Source organism: Calypte anna, chromosome 1, assembly GCF_003957555.1.
Source record: "Calypte anna isolate BGI_N300 chromosome 1, bCalAnn1_v1.p, whole genome shotgun sequence".
In the NCBI taxonomy this organism is placed as follows: Eukaryota; Metazoa; Chordata; class Aves; order Apodiformes; family Trochilidae; genus Calypte; species Calypte anna.
Genome location: NC_044244.1, coordinates 57946062 through 57951719, shown reverse-complemented (window position 1 = coordinate 57951719; position 5658 = coordinate 57946062).

Below are 5658 nucleotides of genomic sequence, written 5' to 3'. Positions count from 1 at the left end.
TTTGCTTGCCCTCCTCCCAGCCGGGCGTCCGTTGGGGCGTTGATGGCAGTGGTGCAGCCCTTCCTCCCTCACTGGGGTGCCAGAAGGTGCTGGGAGCTGGGGGAATATTGGGATCGTTGAGTCGAAATGCTGGAAGCTAACCCAGTGCTGCCCATCATCTCCTTCAAAAGGGTCTCTTCGCCTCCTAAGAGCCTCCTCAGGCACACCTGAGGTTGTATCTCAACAGTGCAGTGATGGATGCTGAGAGGGAGGGTTGTGTGAGACACAGGGAAAAAAAGAGGAGGCACTGGGCCCCTAGGACAGGTAATGATCAAATATCTGTCCTCTGCTGGGAGAAATGTGCTTAAGATCTCTGCACTCGGGACTTTGATTTGGGTTTTGGATGCTGAGCCTGTGAAGGAGAGGAAACCTGGGGTGGGACTTTTCACCAGAGAGAGTAGTGACAGGAGAAGAGGTAATGGTTTAAAACTGGAAGAGGGGAGATTTAGGTAAGATATTAGGAAAAAATTCTTCACCATGAGGGTAGTAAGGTTGTCCAGGGAGGCTGCTGATGCCACGTCCCGGGAAGTGTTCACATCCAGGCTGGATGGGGCTTTGTGCAACCTGGTCTAGTGGGAGGTGTCCCTGCCCATGCAGGGAGTTGGATCTTGGTGATCCTCAAGGTCCCTTCTAACCCAAACCATTCTATGATTCTGTGATTTTTGTCTTCCACAAGACAGAGAAGAAAAATCTCCTTGCAGTCAGAGGGATGGAAGAGGCTTGGCTGGATTTTATCATTTTCATTTGGTAGTGTGAACACAACATTGCAAATGCATCTGGAGCATGTCATATGGGGATGGGGAGAAAAGGTTGTGTTTTATTTAAAATAAAACAAACTTTAAGATTTAAAAAACAGTTTTTTCCCCATAAAGGGCTGTTTTCGAGATGAGATACATGAAACATCATGCATTTCATAAGATTTCCTTTTGTTTGTGAGCTTGTTATTTACTTTCAGTAAGCTGAACACAAAAATTGTTGAAATGAACTTATTTGCATGCACAAGCTCAGTAATTATTATTACCCAGAGAAAACATGCAAGTAGATACACTTCTTGAATGCATTTAATTTTGTAGCAAGACTACATTTTATAAATAGCAAAACAAAGTCCCTTTATATCCTCATTTCTACCTGTTGACAGCAATGGGAAGTCAAGTGTCCTTAACCCTCTGCGCGCGTGTGTGTGTGTCTCTCTCTCACTTTTTTAATGTGTATTCTAATAACCATCTTTATAAGATCTTTATCTTAAATAAAGATTAGGATTAAGATCTTTATCTTAAATTTGAGGGAAATACTTTGCAAGATATTAAAGCACTGTTTAATAGGAGCACTGTAGTCTCATGTCTGCATTTGCTCAATTGTCCTGTGAGTTTTTCTTGCCTTATTCTCTGTACCCATTCACTGAATCACTTAAGATATTGAAAATATATTATATGACAAATCTAGTAGCTTGTTAAGATATATCTTATGCTAGCTTCAGTGTCTTGAGTAAGGGTATAAGCTTTAAAGTTGTTTGGACATTTTTCAACAAACTATATTTTTCACAGGAAAAAGACACAAAAGATGTAAGAGACCCCCACTACTCACGCATGAAAGTAAAAAAAAAAAATGCTTCTCTGAATTTCAAAAAAGTTTAAAAGATCATCAAAATGCTGCATCTTAACTTCTTTAGACTGAAAAGTGTGAAAAGATTACAATTTAAAGCAGTTTGCATTTCTAAACCTGTAGTTAACTTCCATATAAAAAATATTAAACCCTCAGAATTAAAAGAACAAAACTGAAAAGAAATATTTGGAAATATTCTATTGAAACTGGTTCAAACCATCCAAACCCAGGGTTCTACTTTTCTTCAGTAACCAACCAGCAAAAAAAAAAACAACCCCAAAGGCTCACTTTCATCCTGATTTGGGATGAGAGAAAAATGAAATCCCTAAGAGAAACCCTTCCCAACCCCACTGTGAGGAAGGCAGAGCATTCTCCATCCATTCCCATAGCTACAGAAGGCTTTCCCAAAGCCACCTGTATCAACACCCCCTCCCCTCAATTTATTTTTCTTTGGCAGAAGAACAGTTAACTGAGAAAACCACTGACACTATCTCCCATCGCTCCTTCCCAGCGGAATTGCACCGCATTTAAAACGCACCAGGTTTGGGGCAGGGTAAATCCCGGTGCTGCCAATGGCTTTGGCAAAGGCTTTGCTGGGGTTTACCTCTCAAAAACCGTGCTCCTTTCCAGAGTGTCCAGGGAAGGGGTGAGCTCTCCCTTCGCAGTCCCCTCAGGCGACGGCAGCGACAGCAGGATTGTGCTTTGGCACGGCTGCAAGCACCACGCTGGGCATGGAGGGGCAGCCCAGCCAAATCTCCTGGCTCAGGTAGGGCACTGCAAACCTTTGCTTTTAAGGTTAAGACTGGTCTGGAGCAGAGAAGGGAAAAACTCTTTTGTCCCGAGACAACAACCTCCAGGTGGTTTGGACCCAGAGTTTTCTGGCTCGGGCGTAACCTCTGCGTCAGGTTCGTGACAAGCTTGAGCCCTGTTGTGGCAGCATGCAGGGTTGTTGAGACTAACAACAGATGAGGCATGCCAGCTCACACTGCCCACCCAAAAGCCAGCAAGAGCCTTTGAAACCTGCTGTACCCAGAGAGCTATAAACCCATAAAAACTCATTTGCAAGCCTCGGATGGAGGATCAGTTGCCAGGGAGGCGGAAAACTTCTGTGCTGTTTCGCACTGGTTTTCCCTCGCCGAAGGCAGCTGGGGAAAGGACAGGGAAACAATGGGAGATTAATGGTTTTCCTGCAGCCAGGGAAGGGCAAAAATATACAGCAAAGAGAGGCAAAGAGAGCCTTGGGATGGCAAGGGCTCAGTTAGGAGAGCTGCACTAGCCTGGAGCATTGCAGACACACAGGGAACTTGATTTTCACCCCTTGAAATAACAAATGCTATGGGACAAACTGGCTTTACAGACTTTCTCCCACTTCAGCTGCTAGAACAAGGGCTCCAGAGATAAATTCAGCCCCTCCTGAAACTAATGGCTTAGCTGCCACTGAGGTCAGAGGAGGCAGGAAATAAAGCTCTATTAAATCTAGGTTCTCAAAGTTTTATCTTAAAAGGAAAACTAATGAAAATGCATGGCTCTATGTAGATAGTTAAGCACCCCTTAAAGAAATGCTTTCTCAGACCTGTTTTTCTGGAGGTACCCAGTAACCCTGACCAGACAAGCTAAAGGGTACATAGCTTGTCCAAGGGAACAGTGCCCAAAGGCAAGTTAACAGCAGAGTTTCCTGGCATGGAAGTTTTCTATTCAAAAGCAATGAAGAATGGTCCTGCTTCATGAGATCAGCTAGTGCAAGGGGGCTCCTGCTGCCTTCAGAAATCCAGCTGATTCAAGCTGAGCAACCCAAAAATGAGATATTAAAAATTAAAAGCAATTCTAGCAGGCCTAAAGCTTTCATTTTGCTCAGCTGAGCTGGCCATGGGGCTCCCAAGCATCCCACCTGCTTTGGCTGCACCTTGCTCCTCCAGCACCAGCCACTCCCACCAGACACCTTTCCTCTCTCCATTAGAAGGGAGTAGGAAGGGAGTAAAGGCTGATGAAATTCAGCACTTTCTGTGGGCAAATTGGAACTTCTCTCTAAGGGAGTAGCAAAGTTGTTACTGTCAGTGACTTGTCATGTACAAAAGCAGCACATCCACTGTACAGGGCTGAGAAGCTGGTGTGGGAAAGGAAGGACATTGCCTTGTAGCCCATGTTATAATGCTAAATGGCAGGAGTCATCATTCAGTTCTCAACCAAGCTATATTGACACAACAAAATAAAACAAGTTCTCAGGTTATGTCCCCCCACCTCTGAACCCATAGGACATTCTTTCCCATAGCAAAGCTGTTGTGTCCATATGATGATACCTGGATTTGCTTCTGTTTGTTGAGCAATTACCCTACTCTGCTCTTGTTCAGCCCCAGAGTCACACTCAGCCAATACCCTACAAGTCAGGGCAGGGGGAGCAGAAGGGGCCCCCAACATACACTTTATCACCACAACCATCTGCATCATGCCAGCCACTCCATCCCCTTGGCCAAGGAGTGAGCAAACACAGAGCACAGGGATAAAGCCATCTCTCTTGCCTTTACCTCTCCCCCTTCCTGGGCAGAGGAGAGAAGCAGAATGCATATCCTATTTCATCCCTCTGGCATGTGAACGTAAGGATATTATTTTATAAGAATCTTATTATTCAAGATCAGATGATGATGGGGCACCACTCAGAGGAGCCCCATGAGTGGGCTCGTTGTCAATGCCAGCAGTTCTGCCCAGGCCAGCTGAAGGCAGCCCCGTGCCACCCGGCTGGTTGGTCTCTGGCTCCCTTGCTGAGGTCTCCAGAGGGACAACACAGGGTCAGAGCAGGGCTACAGGCTCAACATTTGTCTAATAGCAAACCCAGCCTGGACTGGGAAACACAAAGGGAATTATTCAAAATGCTGAAGCTGTTTTCCTCTGTGTGGCAAAAAGCAGACCTCCGCTCCCTTTCTTTCATTTAAAGGATAAAAACTTTGTGGTTTTCACTTTTTCCTTCCGTTTGCCTAGTTTTAAAAATTAAATTTCCTGTTCACAGGTAGCTTTATCATAGATGGCTTTTTACATCAATGAAGATACCAAAAAGCCATCTCTCTCTGATGGATGCATCATAGGCATCAGGCTCACCTGCTTAAGGTTTTGAACTTCCATAAGTAATTTTAAGGGCTGCAAAAAGGCCTTAAGCTCTTTTTTTTAGCTTTACAAAGGTTATACAGGAGGGAGCTTGCCCCACAATACAAAGTCAGGAGGTTGCTAACAGACAGATCTGCCCTCCCAAGTGCTGTCTTTTCTGGAGCTGTACTTGGAGATTTTGCTACCTGTGAAGCAAGTGAAGGAGACCACTCCTGTGGTTTCACTGGTAGCACAGAGTGCCAAGTATCCTCCATGGTGTCTAGCACCAAGATCTTACAGGCTGCACACAGACCCTGTGAATAATCATCAGGAGCTGCCAACTACACACAACTTCAGTGTGCCAGCATACAGAGCCCAGAGGAGTCCCAAACATGGAACCCCTCCAATTGAGCTGTCATCCCTTTCAGCAGCTTGGGGAAATTTCATGCAGCTATAGGTGGCTCTGGGATCCGTGTCTCACCTATAATTCATCCATGGAATGTTCCACCATGCCAGAGGTTCTATGTGGCTACATAGGACGTAAATTATTAAGTTCTCTTTCACCAAAGCTCCCTCCTATTGCAGCAGTTAATCAGAACAGCACCCTCAGGTACTCTGAAACAGAGCAGGAGTGTAGTTAACCCAGCCCCAAGTGTCCTACAGAAAAAATGGATTTGTCCTTATCACTGATAGGCCCAGAGATGACGTACCTGCTCTGCTGTGTTCTCATGGCTTCTGTGTTTCACCCCAAGCACCCTGTGCTCTATTACCATCATGCTGGTCACTGCCAGGGTGGAACAGGAGTGCAGCAGCAATCAGCTTTCATTTGGAATTAAAAATATAAACATGTTGCCTATGTAAACAAGAAAAATAATTATATATAGACAGAGTCAGTGTGTAAGGGTAACAACTTTCTGATTGCCACACCTGGTGGTGATATAT